Raw genomic sequence first — 17,033 nt, forward strand, 5'->3', positions numbered from 1 at the left:
AACTAATATGAGATATTGTTTGGGTTGGCTCACGGAAGTATAAATGTGTCGTTAACCCCCCACAGCCGATTAAGTAAGGTCTGTCACGTAAACAAAACGTGCCAGTTATTACTTCAGCCCAACGGTGTGTTGGAGAGTAAATTCACAACATTTACAATTTGAGTACGAGGTTTCGCTGGTGATTACATCCAGCATCATTGGGAAATTTTGCCAGATGATGTTGTGGATTAACCCTCCAACACACCGGTGGGCTGAAGTAGTCACTAATTTGGCACGTTTTGTTTACGTGACAACCCTTACTAATTGTCTGTGTTGGGTGATGGCGGGTTCACGATACATTTATACTTACGCAATCTAACCCCCCAAAAAAACCTTTATTATGAATAACATTGGTCGCGAAAGTCTTCGTGTAAAACTAACATGAGAGACTTGAGAAGAGCGGTTATTTACAGGCATGCTGGTAGAATAGGCAAGCTCACCGCTTGTGTTGCGACCGAAACGTCGTGTTCTTTCATTATTTTTCTATCTACGAGACTTTACCGAAAGAACCAGAGAGTAAGACGAGAGAGTTAGATTGGGATGAACACCAACAAGTTAGACACGTCCTGATGTGATTGCATCAATATATTTTAGTATTGTCATTGGGCTTCGAAGCCAAATGTGAGAGAAGTGCCCTAGTGCCTCCTGGAATTGACCAATTATTTGTAAGGAATGCAGTATTGGTAGTTTTTGGTTGCTGGGCAGAGGATTTGCGCTAAATAGAAACAAGCATTTACCAAAGGTGCCCTTGGAAATTGACATGCTGTACATATCGGAGGACAGATGAGAAGCGAATTAGGTGGCAAGTAAGGACAATGTTCGGGTCATTAGCAAGAGGTGCAGATTGGAACAGATTGTCTACCCTTAACCCACCGCTGTGATGTCACGGGGGTTTTTAACGTCCAGCTTGAAGCAGATGGCACACTTTGGTAATTTCCCGCTGAAATTTCCCGCTGAAATTACCTGGCAGCTCCAGGAATGGAACCTTTGATTTTGTGCCGGGGGCGACTGTGTGGGAACACACACACACACACACTCGGCTCTCCAGCTCTATCGCCTCGATGAATGCAAGGAGCTGCAGCAGCAACAAAACAGAGGGGGGAGGGGGGGGCGGGGGCAAATGTTACGCAAGAAAATAAACATCTCCATCACAAATTACATTTCCCACCCATCTTATTTACAGAGAAATGCCATGATTCAGTGCAACGATTTGTTGTCACACAACACGCAAGCGTGTCTCTCGGGAAGTTGAAAATCAAAAGTCTCCAGCTCGAGGTAGCGTTCGGGGGTGGTGGTGCGAGGTGGTGGGTGATGACTGACTGGTTATTGGAAAAAAATGGGGGACGGTAAAGATGGGAGGGATGGAGAGGGCACAAATGGTAGGGGGTGCACACACACACACACACGTTCACCGCGGGTGTTTATCTGTTAAATGCAGCTCGGCAGAAAATAATTAGCACAGGGGCCCGGCCGCCCGCTGTAAGTGGGATCATCTCGCAGCCTGCCCAGGCGGCCACAAAAGAAAATGCATAAGCGCCTTTTTTTTTTGCACGGTGCTGCATCATCGGGCCACTTGACACCTCTCCGCAGAGCGAGCCACCTGCCGTGGGGGAAAGTGGCGGAGCGTGGTCACCTTCAGACGTAAGACATGGTAGCCCCCACAAGGACGCCCTCGCGAGGTAGGCGAGGGAGCCCCTCGCACGGACGCCGCTGAGCCAAGGTGGGGTGGGGGTAGGCCTGTGCAACAAGCAACAAGGCGGAATATCCCGCGTTGTTGTTTAATACGCTGGCTTTCGCGACCACTATTATCCATAAGAGGTTTTTTGGGTTAGATCGCAAAAAATATAAATGCGTCGTTTCACCCACCACCATCCGTCACTTAAACAAAACGTGCCAATTCATTACTTGTACAGCACACCGGTGTGCTGGAGAGTAAGCCCACAACATTTACAATTCGAGTACGACTTTTCGCCAGTAATTACAACGAGCATCATCAGGCGATAGCCAGAGTTGTGGAGATATCCTCCTTTTTTTGACTTGTTTTTTGTTGTTTTTGTCCGTTGTTGTTGTTGTTGCTGTCCGTGTGTTGCCGTTGTCATTGCTCCGGCACACGTTCCCTTTTAAAAGCAGTATCCTGTTTGGATTTTTATTCTCCGTGCCGGTTGCGTGTGCAGATGCACGCAGCATGAATTAGGCATTACGTGATATTTTTTTTTATTATTTACGCGTGTGTAGCCTGGAGCATTGATATAAATGTACCAGTGGAGAGGTTGTTCCCACTGCAAAGTGAATAAAATAACCTTTTTGTAGCGCAGGGGTGAACATTCGTCCACTGTTCTTATATCTGTGTGGTTGGATAGCAGAGTGTAGCGATTCACTAACGCCACTCCGTGTGCATCGCTTGCGACCAATAATTGCACGTTTACAAATGTTGCATTAAAATCCACGTTACATTCAACATATGAATCGTGTTAAACCTAAAATTACTAAAAAAATATATGTTTTTTGCAAGCCTTAATAATTGTGTGCATCTCAACAGGCCTGTAACCATGTTCTAAATAAAAGGAAGGTTAATTGAAACATACGCACGGTGTATAGGAAGATTAGTAGCAATTAATCATTGACAGCTATTTGTCCGTCCACTTCCAGATGAAGATCTCCCCGCACCGTGTTCATTGCGGCGGGATTAACCCCGTGCCTCACCACGCTGCTCGGTGGAGGTTTGTGAAGGGGGCCCAGGCACCGGTTCAGATATCACTCGCCACTGACGTTTGCTGTAGCTAGGAGTCTAACTCAGGCGGTCAGGCTTATGTGACGGTGCACTAATCACTGCGCTACCGCTCCACCCCAGTGTAAGGAATACCCACAAGGAGCACCTAATGTATGTATTTATATTGAACTGCTTTCGCACCATGCGTAGCGAATCGTGTTAATCAGAGTAAGAAGCAGTTTTTACATTGACAGGGTTTATATCAAATAACTCGGGGTTGTTCGGGGGGGGGGGGGGGGCTTTGGAGCCCCTCACAACCATTTACGGCCTTTGGCCAGGAATGTCACGAAAAAATTGCACACGAACGACACATTCACGCAAACACCCGATGCTCCGTTTTGAAGTTTTAAAATGAAACAAATTTTGAATTGTATTATGTTTTGAATTAGATGATTTTATTTCTTCATTAAAAGCTTATATCATTTTACATATGGAATACTTAATTGAAAACGACATTTCGTGTGAATTTCCTCTTGTCGTTAAGTCGATGGCCTTGCTGGGGGTTTGGTTCGATGCGGACTTTCACCCGCACCCTCTATAGCCCCGCAAAACGTTGGTTGGCTGCTTGGTCCCGGTCACGTGATGCACTTCAACCAATCCGTGCCGCGTTAGTCACAATGACAGAATCACAGAATCACAGACCTGGGTGTTTATATATCAAATAATGTTAATGAACACAAATCTATCAAGAACTCGGGACAATATTATTTACAACCCTTTTCCAGTTTCACGTGGAGGGCAACTGGAGTGGATCCCGTTATCTGCATCTTTTCACATTTTTGTCACTTTATTTGAGTGTCAGAGCTTAGGAAGAAACACAGTCAAACAGGATCGGTACATTTGCCACCACTTCCAAGCCACTTCTCACATCCGCGCCAAGGCTCAGGTGAAAGGATTGCGGCCAGTGCTTCCGCAAGACAACCTCCAAAATGTGCACGCATCAATTCCGGGGTACAGATGATAGAAGCCCTGGACGCAAGTGGATAGGAGGAGTTCCTCTGTGCTGGGCCTCATGAGCCAGAAATTACATGTTTTTGGCAGCGCAATATAAAAACATATTTGTCATATTTCCATGATCCCTACTGTGATCATCATGTCGTGTTACAAATTGCCACATCCATTGTTGCTGTTAGAGACCCATACCCAGACATCAATACCAAAACATTGTAATTAAGAATAATGGCACATCATCAGCACTGCTGGCTTCTCACGCAGTGGTACATATTTTATTGGCCCTGGACATATGATGGGCCGAGTCATGCCTGACTGGGATTTGATCTCACTCACCTTCCGATTGTGGTACAATTAGGGAGGCTAAATTCCCAGGACTCCTAATTGTCAATTACTGGACAAAGACGGAAAGAGTTTGCTATTCTACCCTATTTTTATTTTAACAGGTAAGGCCCACTGAGCTATGTTGCTCTTTTTGCAGAAGCAATCTGGCCACAAATGATAGCTCAACAAAGTGGCTTATCACGTGGACATTTATAACAGCCATGTACTTTAAAAGCATGTTTCTAAATGTGCAGGGAAAAAACGGAGGACCTGGAGAAGAAATCCACGTGACTACGGGGAGAACATGCAAACTCCAAATATAGGGGCATCAGGGTTGGGATCGAACCCACGACTGCCTGCATACTTGGCGATGGAGTTAACATCTCGCCACCGCACCGTTCAATGAACTGCAATCTAGTTGGAGACGCCGATGTTATCGTATTACCCTGTGTATCCACTGTTATATTCGTACTCGAGTCTCACGATGTCGCCGAGTCATTGTTATTGGCCCACGCGGTTTGACCCCAAAGTCTCCCTTTCAATCCCCACCGGCTGCCTCCTTCCTCTTCGTTACAAGATGTAACTGCATAACTAAATATACACACACACAAATTGCATGTGGACACACGACAACCGACACAAGACACTCAGAACACACGGCAGTGTGTGCAGGTGTAACTTCGCGGTGCTGTTGATGTAAATATGAAGTATTGGTGTAAAAAAAATATATAGAAAACCCGCCAGGACGTTAGTTTGCCCCCAGGTTGTTTCTCTGCGTGGCGCCAAGTAAAAATTGGTTTAAAGTTGCTAGCAAAAGCAGGGGGGGGGGGGAGCTGGGTTGCACTGGAAAAATTGCCACCTGCTCAGGTGCTATGCAATCACCGAATGAGAGAGCGCCTGGCCAGTTGCTCCCCCCCCCACCCCCACTGTGCCCACTAAACATGTTCCCCCCGTGAAGATGATGATGAATGATAGATGATGATGAATGATGCATGACAACGCTTGAAGGATGATTATTATGGCCTTATACGTATAGTTGTATTGATAACTTAATAATGCACTCCATATATATTATTTTAGCTATAAGTGCACCCTGTCAATACCGCTAGCGATGCCTGGAGGGCTTTTTTGGGTTATGTTGGTCAGGTGCTGACAGTCTTATGAAATTATTAAAGCCCCTCCCGCCCCCGTCCCCGCCACATCAAAAATGGTGTGTTTTTAAATTATTCACCATTACGTGCAGTAGACATGTACAATTTTTTATATAAAACAAAATCAAGCCATTTTCTGATTTAATGGCAGACATCTGCCAGGTGGCTGAGACGCGCGGTTGGGACTGCCACCATTGTCCGAGTGCTGAGATGTCACCACTGAGATCCCGGGTTCAAATCGCCGACTTAAAACCCCGACTCCACTGCGAGGCCACGACGGAGAATCTGAATCAGAATATATATTTACACAGGAGGAATCCGATGAGCGATAAAGCTCTTTTTTCACAGATGTCCAGTTCGGCGCGGGTAAACACGTTACAACAACAAACATTACAAAAACACGATACAGGAGTGCACAGTACAGGGAAGGTAAACAAATCGAGCAAATACAATGAAACCATCCCCATCCGACTAGACAAAACCCACCGAGGTATTATCTAAATTTTCAAAAAATTGGCCTGGCCACAAATGATCGCTGAACAAAGTAGCATTATCATTTGGACATTTTTATTGCAGCAAAATAATCGAAACAGTCTAAACGCATGTTCCCAAATGGGGACGGAAAACCCGGAGGTCCCGGTGAACAAAAAAAAAGAATCCACGTGACTGGTTGCAGTGCGCAGCCCAGAAATCAGCGAATGCGCGAAGACAAAATCGGGATTTGCACAGAAATAATTTTTGCACTCGATTCGGTCACGCTCAGGCCTGAGAGCTTATTTGGCACAGTGTGACTCATTCTCCTGTTTGCACAGCTGAGGAGGAGACAGCACTGTGTAATTGTTAGAACGAACATTAAAAAAAACGTGGATTTGTGTGTGTTGGGCAGACAGCCGTGAACAACGTGAGACCGCAGCCTCGGAGCGGGAGAGAAGGGTTTGATGGTATCGCATGAGTGCAAGCGCAGGTGAATCATGTTGTTTTTATTCGCGTCATTATTGGATCATGCTAAGGAGGTGTGCGTGTTCATGCGTGTTAATGTGTTAGTGTGTGTGTGTTAATGTGTGTGTTAATGTGTGTGTGTGTCAATGTGTGTGTGTCTGTTAATGTGTGTGTGTTACAGCTTTTGTTCGGCCGGATCGAGGGGGCTAAACGGGCGCGGCACGGGCTAGAAAAGAGATGGAGTGAGATGGTACAGGAGGATGTGGAGCTGAGTAGACTTGCCGATGACTGGTACCAGCGGTGTCAAGATCGGCCTCTGTGGAGGAGGCTCGTTAAGGACGCTACTGGGCAGTTGGAGGTAGTCGCCCTCCAACAACAACGGAGGGCGGAGGAGCGACGCTCAGAACAACGAGCGGAGCGCCGGGTGGCTAAAGCACAGCAGGTTGGCACAGTAGGGGGCACAGGTGGTGCATCAGCCAGTCATCTCAGTCGACCCGTGGCACCTGGGTCTGACCCGTGACCTTTTTGCCAGCGGGCGTTCGACACTTCACGTGGCCTCAGGGTGCACATAGCCTGGTACAAGCGGCGTGGTGACGTCACCGCCACTTAGTGGCGAATGGCGGTTGTTGTTGTGTTAATGTGTTAATGTGTGTGTTAATGCGTGTGTTAATGTGTTAATGTGTGTGTTAATGTGTTAGTGTGTGTGTTAATGTGTTAATGTGTGTGTGGAGCGGTAGTGTAGCGGTTAGCACGCTGCGCTATGAACCCGGCGACCCGGGTTCAATTCCCGCTCACGGCCAACACCAGCGACGATTATCTAAACCGGTCACAGGCTTCCTCCCGACTCAGCCTCACATGAGTACCTGATGCAGTGTGCGAACGTTGCCACTCGGGATACAAAGGCGGCCGGGCGTGGTGTTGACCATCCACCCCTGTCGTGTGCCTTGAGAGCTTTCATAGGTGCTCGCTAACAGCACTTGTCCCAACAGTCTGTTAAAGGCTTTTGACGTGCCAAAAGTTTTTGAAGGTTTTGTTCGGCACTGCATAAAGAGGGCTCGGTGGTGGAAAAGTCTACAGGCTCTGGCTGGTAGTTACTCAGCCTGTGAATACAAAATGATAATCTCCCTCTATTTTTAACCAATAATAAAAAAAGCAGGGACACCTTTCACGGCCCAAATTTAGACTCGGCCCCGTGTCACCCCCGGTGATTGTTGTGCCAGGCAGAGCAATACAAGCCATGAGGCAAGCCCTGTAAATAATCATTTTACAATTGTGACGTTTTATTGGGACGAATGATGGCCAGTGGTCAAGAATAACGATGGAGTGGCAGCCAAGGAAATGGAAAGTGTCTGAGGGGAAGTGCACAGATGAGATGGAGCGATTTAAATCAGAATATGTATTTATAGTGGAGGAATCCGATGAGCTTTAAAGCTCTTTTTCACAGATGTCCAATCAACTCCTGTGCAGGCGCTGGGTGGATTGTTACATCACAGGATAGTGAGAGATACCAGCGTTCTTTGAAGGCCTTCGTCCAGTAGTGGACTGATCGTGGTTTTATGTATATTGAACTTCTTTCGCACCGTACGTAGCCAACAAAACCAAACACAAAATGCAGTTCTCAAGAAATTAGTTTTCAATTCAGATTTTACAATCCATAGCTCCAGTGGCTTCCTAATATCGTAAGAGAGAGCGTTCCAGACGGCCGCAGAATCGCGTCTGAAAGCGCCGTGCGATGCAGTGACCGTTTCTGTTTGATGGCCAGCCACTGCAAGGTTGACCGGTTGACTGGTTAACTGGTTTATTGTGATGATGAATGCACATGAACAATTCTTTACTGAATTAAACCATCAACACCACCATGTAAACTAGTTCATTGCTCATTGTGTTCAGCAGCCGGCTACCAAGCTCTCGGCTTCCTTCTGTCTTTGCCTGAATGGGTTTCTGAAAACCTGTTTACTACGCCTATTTATTTTAAGAACTTATTTTGTACATCTGTACATTTTAAAACACGTGTATATTAGGTTATTTTTAACAACAGCCACCGAATGCACTTAAGCTTAAGTGAACCGAATGGAAATGTCCTTCCTGTATTGCGTTTAATAACAGAAAAGAGCAGCACGTCTCATTCGCTCGGCGTTAAAAACAACTGTAAAAAAATGTAGCTGTGTAAAAAGAGAATGTTTGCATGAAGGATGCAGCAGGGCCTGCGATAATTCCCCAGTCACCTTAGCCGAATGCACATGTGGTCCAAAACTATGAACCCTGGATTAAAAAAAAAACATTCGAAATAAAATCTCTCTTTGCCGTGTTCCGCACTCCCTATATAATCGCTCGCTTGCAATTGTGCATTCAGAGCGGGCGAATGAGCGGGTGTTGGCTGGGCATGGGCTGGGCCGGGGGTAAAATTACCCGTCGACTATTAACATAATTATATCCCTTGACATTGACAAGCGAGACACGTAGTGTGCACGGGAGCCTGCATCTGTCCGTCTTAGCAACGAGCGAAGCAGCACAACGGGTCTGGGGTGTAGCTTCTTGGGGGGGTGGCTTTTGATGCCCTCTTTTTGCATGGAAAGCCAATGGTGGCCTGGTGGCGACCACTAGCGCGTGGGTGGGGGGGGGGGGGCTCTTGGGTCAAAGATTGGCGCGGCCGCGCTATTGGGTGATGCGGGGCGATCAGTGGGGGACGGACAGGGGGCGCAAGCAATCGGTTTGCTGTCGGTTTTGGATGCGTTGGCAAGTGGGAGGCGGTGCGGAGAGAGTGCGGGGTGGGAGGGGTGGGGGGGCTTTGGGCTTTTGGTTTGTGTTGTGGTGGTGGGGGGGGGCGCTGTTGAATAGTGGTGGAGGAGGAGGAGGGGGGGGTTCCAAAAGTGGAGTGTAGCCCCGAAATTAAGACGGAGGCTATTCATGCACGCACATCAACCCCCCTCATTCAGAGCGGGCGCGCGCCCAGGACCGTGCAAGCTGAGCCACTCGCTCCGGATGAGTACGCACAATTTTTTTGTGTGTGGTTTTTTTTGTCTTATTACAATTTCTATCATTGGAACTCCGTCGTCGTCGTGATGATAATAATAATAAAGCGACTGCAATATACTTAGGGGGTAGGCGTGTTTTTTTTCTCTCTCTCTCTCTCTCGCTCGTTGTTTTGTAAATGCATGCGCGTGCACGCGTAACACACAAATGCGTGTATACGCATGCACAAAGGAGGGCTGAAATGAAAGCCAGACAGAGAGAGGGAGGTTGAGAAGAAGGCGGGGGGGGGTGGGGTGGGGTGGTTGGGGGTGAAACTAAATTGTCCCCGAGACAAACAATAGGCCCGCGTGATAAATGCCTGTTTCTGGGTGCCTATGTGCCAGCTGGCTTATTCGCCTCGGCCCTCCGATTGGCCCGGCTGACTTGCGCCAGCTACACGCGCGTGTGCACGCATTGCGCGGGACGGTCTCGTCCCTTTTTGTGTGTGTATGTGTGTGACGGTGTCCCATTGATAACGGTCACAATTTACAGTCAATGGCCGAGGCGAGGGGGGGAGCCCACCGCGGACACTTCTCTGTCCCTCGCAGACTTGGCACAGAATCGCCGCCGTTTGCTCCCGCTGACGGGTTCCATTTTGACGTTATTTACCGCATGTATATATATATTTACCTCTTTTTTTTTCGTCTTCCCGCCCGCTGGCACCTCGCCAGATGTAATAGATGCGTCACCCAGAAAGGCCTCCCAGAAATAGCTCACGTGGAGATGTGCAGAGCTTGTGAATCGACCCCCCCCCTTAACCTACATCGAGAGCAGTGGTTCTTCTTAACCTGGGGTGCATCACGCACTCTCTGGGGGTACTAGAAATGCCCATTTTGGGGGTGCGAGACGTGTTAGTTTTTTTTAGAAGGTGCATGATCGAAACAAGCACGGGCACGTAAGTATAACTACTTTTTAAAATAAAATCTATGTATTTATTGACATATTTTTTAACTATTGAGAACCAAAGGGGTACAAGGCTGGAGTAAGGGTTAAGAACCACTAACCTAGATAGTTATCTATTTGCCTTTGGCCAAATCGTACAGAATGCACCGTCAGACGTCCCAGACTAAGCAGGATAGAGCCTGGGATAGTGTTTTGATTGGCCACCGCCAAGCACAAAGCAGGCGTGCTAGGCGGTGTGGGCTAGCAAAGGGCAATGCAGGAAAATTGTTCTGCACTCTCTTCACCTTCACCAAGTTGCGTGGGTCAATTACGGTCAAATAATCCTTACTGCCTGCACAGTATAGGGAGGCCCTCATCCAGCAGTGGATTGACATGCGGACTGCGCATGTACATACGTACCATCTATTTAGTTTCCTTCACAGGAAAAATACTTTGGCTGATCAGACTCGTTTTAAAGAAAGGTAAAATAATACCAAGCATTAAACAACTCGGTGAGGAGGCAGTCTAGCACTGTGGTTGCCGGAACACTCACATGCGTACTGCAAGATCTGGCCGTGTCCGTCCAGTGGTCGCCGAGCTGCATTGGCTTTCGGTTGCCCAGCGAATACATCATAAGGTCGCACTCATTATACACAAAGTGCTTGACACAAACGAACCATAATATCTTGATGATCTCGTCAAGGAGCATAAAACCTTACACGAACTCCGGTCATCCTCACAGCGGTGGCTTTTGGCCAAGAATCGGACAAAGACGGTCACCGTAACGTGAACTTTCAGATGCCCTTCTGCGGCCGTGTGGTAACGCTCTTCCTTCCAATATTAAGAAGCCACTGGGAGCTACGCACTTTTAAATCTACATTGATAACTCATTGCTTTTATTTCGTTTTTGTCCTTCCCCCGCACCTCCGATCAGCGCGGCTGGCTACGTACGGTGCAAAAGAAGTTCAACATACATGTGCATCCACATGCGGATTTGTTTCCACGATGGCAGCAACATTCTATTAACGTAGCCGCCCGGCTGGGCCGACAGAGAATTAGAAACGCGTACTCTCCGCTGTAAAGTAAACCAAAACATGCAAAGTCTGTCCCTATTTGACACAGCTCTATGCGGTAGGGGTGTAAGAATTCACCACCCCCAGGGATGCTACGCATTGCCCTTGTTTAGGGTCACTCTTCTATGCAAAAATGTATAATTTTTAAAAAAAAATTAGTGTGAATGTAGCAGCCACTGGTTGTAGGGGTCACACGAAGCCATTTCCTTTAATGTCGAAGCATTGAAAAGCATTAATGCTTCGGAATAAATATTCATTAGTAAATCAATGCATCGTTAGATTCCTACTTTCCAATATCTTTCTTGCAAGAGGAAGCATTCAGCTCAATGACCCCTTGCCAGGTTAAATAAAGAACACAGCTCAATAGCGCAACAAAATGTCATCATTTTACAGCTCTTTGATGATTCGGGTCCTGGAGGAAGGCCTCCTCGTTCAGTGTCACGCTGATCAATGTGGGCTAGCGAGGGTGAAACCCAGCACTGGTTCTGATATCGTTCACCCACTGATATTTTCTGTGGCTAGGAATGAAACAGTTCACTGGGTTCATAGTACCACACACTTCCCACTGCATGTCATCTTTACTAGCAACACGTTCTTTGAATTACTTAGTTTGAAAGAGGCATTTGGACTTCTACTCACAGTGTATGCCAATGCCTAAAGCTTATGAAGTGCGAAAGCTTGTTAATGAAAATATTTTAGCAAGAGGCCCATCCTTGTGAATAAACATCGACCCTGAGTGAAAATCCCCATGTGCCCTAAGACATGAAACGTCCTCTTGGATCAAGTTGCCAGAAGGCAAATTGAATATTCCTTTTTTGCTTGTTAATCGGAGTATCCGCAAGTCTACTTGCCTACGAGTTGTGGGAGCACCTTTATAGAATGCATAACGCGTGCCTATGAGCCAACACACGTGGCGTTATATGAGCTTACTTGTGTTTAGACTTTGAATGTACCTGCATAAACCTAGGAATATGCCGTCGATAAAATATGTAAACACCTGTATTGACATACTGTACTATATATACATCTCTACATTGGATTGCATTGACACACAAGATGTGTATATGACTATCTATGCATATCTCAGCTTTAAGTGTTCCAACGTATGTAGGTATTACTTCACGAAGGCAGTATAAAGTATGCAGCTGCTCAGGCTCATCACAGTTATGTCTGTGTGCATGATTTGTATGCGTACGTGTGTGAAAGTCAGGTGCGCCTTTTATTTTGTGGGGAGTGATAGCGCAGTGGGTCAGCGCACCCTTGCTAATAATACGACAATTTAAGTTTTAATCCTGGTCACAGCTGACATCAATTGCGAGTGATATTTAAACAAGTATAGTGTACTCATTCAGAGACACTAGTAGGAAGCACTTTCTCTTGTTTATTCCGGCCGTCACAGCCATAGGGGATAACTACAAGACAGCCGACATGCTGCCAGACCCTCAGCTTGAAGAGGCGAAGACCACGACGATGGCAGCACGACGAGTTCCACTCCAGATGGCAGCGGCCCCGAATGTGAATCGGAGCTCGCCTTTTATCCTCACCAGAATGGCCAGGCTCCCCCCTTGGCCCACGCTACAGTGACTCATTCAATGTCACCACATCACCCCCCGGTATGAAAAAATAACAGCCGTCCAGGCTGACCTTCATACGTCTTGAACAGGAGGAAAAGAAGAAGTGGGTGGTGGTCGTACCGTCCACCCCGGTCCGCTTGTGGGCGGCACCGCTGGCGGTTCCATGGGCGTTAAGCCCTGGGATCCTGCAGATGAAGGAACAGAGTTTCTCTGAGGCGCAACCTGCGTAATCGTATGTCCGGCTCCGTCAGACACATCAAATAGCCGCTCATCAGATGGTGGTGATGAAACGACCACATTCTCTCCCGTACGTAAAAAAAAAAACGGGGAGAATCCGATAGAGGCATGAGGTGCCATCTTACAGGCCGCAAGAACACCCGGAACGTATTGGTCCCAAACGGTCTGTGCCTCATTGACTTGTTGGCACAACATGGACGTAAGAGTCCTATGTAAATGCTCTACCATTCCATCAGTCAGGGAATGGTAGGGCAAAGTGCTAATTTTCTTTGTACCCAACAAATCAGATAGCTCTCATAACAATTTAAAAAACATTTCTACCCTGGTTCATAAGGAGACATTCCAGGGCCCCTTTATTCAACACATAACCATGCAGAAACGCGTCCGTAATGGACGCTGCCGACTGATCCGGCAGGGGTCATGCCACCGGCCACCACGACAAGTACTCTACCCCTACCAGCGATAATTTATTTCCCCTCATAGTGGTGGGGAAATGGGCCGAGGATGTCGAGGGCAACGAGCTCATTTACACGGGAGTCTCCAATAGGCTGCAGCGGTGGTCAGGTCAATCTCGGCGGGGGCTTCCGGCGGGCACATTCCACACATACCTTAAGCACGTTGTGAACGTCTTCTGACATCCCGGGCCAAGATAAGTCATGCTTCAACGTGGACAACGTTTTCTGCACCGCTAGGTGCATCAATCGCTCATGGGCAGCTCTCATTACTCTACCCCGCAGAGCAGTTGGCACCACGATACAGTACCACCATACCTCCGTATCCCAGCGCATCAGTAGCCCATCTCGGAGAACCACGGGGGTCACACCCCCTGGACCCTTCCTATTACTTGGCGCACCAATGTGGTGCCGTATTTTCAGTAAGGAGGCGTCTCCCGCCTGGAGGCGCTCCCATTCCTGGTGCGCAAGACCAATAGTATTATCGTGTGCTACCACTGATGCTACAATGGCGCCTGGCTCCCCTGCATCCACCTGCTTACAACGGCCGGCGCCCATCAAACACGCGTACTGGCTCTTCAGCGATAACCGTGACAGAGCGTCCGCATTACATTGGCACAACCCTTTCCTGTAAGTGACTACGAACGAATAATCTTGCCGAATTTCTAACTATGACGAGAGTTGCACGGACGGCTGGTCAATGTGCGTACCATGAACTGCCTACCGTAGAGGTGCGGGCGATACTGCTGCACAAAGTGCACGATAGCCAACAAGTCTCGGCGTGTAACACAATAGTGCTGCTCTGCGGGGCACAGTACTCGGGTACCATAAGTGATCACGCTGTCTGCCCCGTCCTCCACCTGCGACAACACGGCGCCAATCCCGGTATCACTGGCGTCCGTATCCAACCTAAACAACAAGGAGGAATCGGGGTACCAAAGGGGGGTGCGTTCACGAGGCCGTTGCGCAGCGTGACAAATGCTGCCTCCTCCTTCCCCTACCAAAACCTCTAGCCTGTCGCCGTGAGACCATGGAGCGGTTTCGCGATCGTCGCAAACACGGGCACGAAGCGGCGGTAATACGACACGGACCCAACAAAACTGCGGACTTCACCCACCGACGTGGTGGTCGGCCGCTCACGCACACAAGCAGTCTTTGCCGGGTCCGTGGTGATCCCGGACTCACTAACAATGTGACCCAGGTAGCGAACCGACTTTTGCAAGAGGTGACATTTCTGCGGCTTGAATTTCAAATTAGCTGTCTGCATTTTAACAAATACCACATGCAAACGCTGCAGATGTTCCTTGAACATGCGTCCAAAGACAATCACGTCATCCAAATAGCTTATACATGATTCCCATTGGAGCCCCGACAGTACCAACTCCATAAGTTGCTGGAACGTTGCCGGAGCTGAGTGAAGCCCCATTGGAAGCATGTGAAATTGAAACAGTCCTTGTGGTATCCGGAACACGGTTTTACGTTTGTAACTTTCATCCAGGGACAACTGCCAATACCCCGACAAGAGATCCAGGGTGGAGAAAAACCGTGTCCCCGACAGGGCATCCAACGAATCGTCCATCCGTGGCAGCGGATACGCGTCCGCCACGAAGACTTTATTTAATTTTTGAAAATCCACACAAAAACGCAAACTCCCATCCTTTTTAACCAGGACAATGGGAACACCCCACAGTCTGGTTGACGGGGAGATTACATCGGCGGCCAACATCTCGTCGACCACCTGACGAACATGGTCCTTTTCCTAAGGACTAAACTGAAATGAGTTCTGACGAATGGGAGCGGCGCCACCCGTATCATTATGGTGATGCATCAGGGACGTGCGGCCAACATCGAATTTACCCTCACTAAATACATCGGAGAATTCCCGAAGAAATGCCCGCAACTCGCCCCTCTGCTCCCATGACAAATCTGGATTACCCACACACAACGGATCCATCCACGAGTCACCCGACTCCGCTTCCCATTAAACCGCGGCCACGACCCGAGCGGTTACATCATCCGTTTCTCTACAACACGCAGCCGTCACGTGGGCCAACACCGTACCCGCCTGTCTGACCGTGGTACCTATACTCTTTGGTTCTTTTGGTAAAGTAACATAGGTATAAAATTAAATAAATCACGACGTTTCGATCGCAACACAAGCGGTCGTCCTCAGGCGGAAAAAAATATAATCCACACCGTGGTACCTAGCCCCGCATTTAATACTTGCAGGAAGGGCTCCTGATCCCCCCTCACTATCGTCTGGGCCCCTATTAAAGCGAGACCACGAACCGCTAGATTCGAAGGGGTTAAAAGAACCCCACCCCCCATGATTTTCCGGTTGAGCCGCTTCCGCAACCTCAAGGGTACGAGCATCTGTGCACCCGGGGGAACCCTAACAGTGTTAAGCAGTGGGATCCGAACCACAGCGTTAGCCATACACAACCCAGTAGGGGACTCCAAAAATCTCAACCGATGCCCCGACAGTAACGCAACACATCCCTGGTCAATCAAAATCCGGAGGGGCATCCTCTTTAAAAAATCAGTCCCCAATAAACAAGGCACCACTCGGTAGGCCACACCTGAAGCAGGTAACGAGGCCCCTGCCATGGTGGAGGGAAGGTCCCCCTCTGCTGGTCCCGTCACCGTCCCGTGCCAACTCCCCGATACGCAGACCCAAGTAGATCCTTGACGCTCCTGGTCGCCCCCTTCTTCCAGGAATCCAACCCAGGCTGCCACCCCGGTACGCTGTCGCAGGTTACATTGGGCCTGGATGCATCGGGCTACCTGAATTGAGGATAGGTCGTCTTCTTCCATGGCCGGCAAAAAACGCTCATTTCCTGAGCCAGCGCCAGCAATTTCTCCAGCACTATAGAATCCAGTCCCGCCTGCTCCATCTTTGGGTACGCAGCCTGGACAAGCGACATTAGTGCACTGCGGAAGGTGAGGAGCGTCTCGGTCTCCCCCCAACTCCACATCACGAATTTTCGCCGCGCATTGGACGGCGGGTCAAAAATCGCCGCCAACTGTGCGTATGCTTGCCACAGCGTAGCCGTGCCTGCCTGGGGAATGGCAAGAAATGCCACAAAGGCATCGTCGTTCAGCGCGGGGGGAAGAGCATGTCGTGCCTCTGCACCGGACCACCCCGCGAGCTCGCAAGTGGCGACGAAACATCGCAGCCGAAAACTCCTTGACAAACAGCAGCCGCTGCGCGAGGGAAAGCACCCCCGGATGAGCTGTCGGCGGCAGGTTACATTCGGCGGGACTCGATTCCCGCCATTGGTGGGCAGTGACGGCAGAGTCGCCCGCTCTCTGCCCCCAAGTCGCAGCCCCCTCCTCCGGTTCTTCCTTACCCAGCTGCCCCATCAGGGCTGTCACCGCGCAGAGCAGCCCCACGATGCGCGCGCTGAGTGCCCGCAGCCTTTCATCAGCCGGCAGCGGCGCGGGATCGTCGTCCTTCGCCCGCTGCCCCGCCGGGACCGCCTCTCCGGGACCCCCCCCACCCGGGTCTCGGCTGCCGGGGCCGCGCGCGAACCCTCCTCGCCATTGTCCTCTTTGCTCAAGGACGTGCCATTGAGAACCATCCTCTTCGCGGATTTCGACATAGCCTATTTCCCCCTCAAGGATTCGAA

The sequence above is a fragment of the Petromyzon marinus genome, chromosome 27, assembly GCF_048934315.1.
Source record: "Petromyzon marinus isolate PM22_M1 ecotype Great Lakes invasive population chromosome 27, UKy_Petmar_22M1.pri1.0, whole genome shotgun sequence".
Taxonomy (NCBI): Eukaryota; Metazoa; Chordata; class Hyperoartia; order Petromyzontiformes; family Petromyzontidae; genus Petromyzon; species Petromyzon marinus.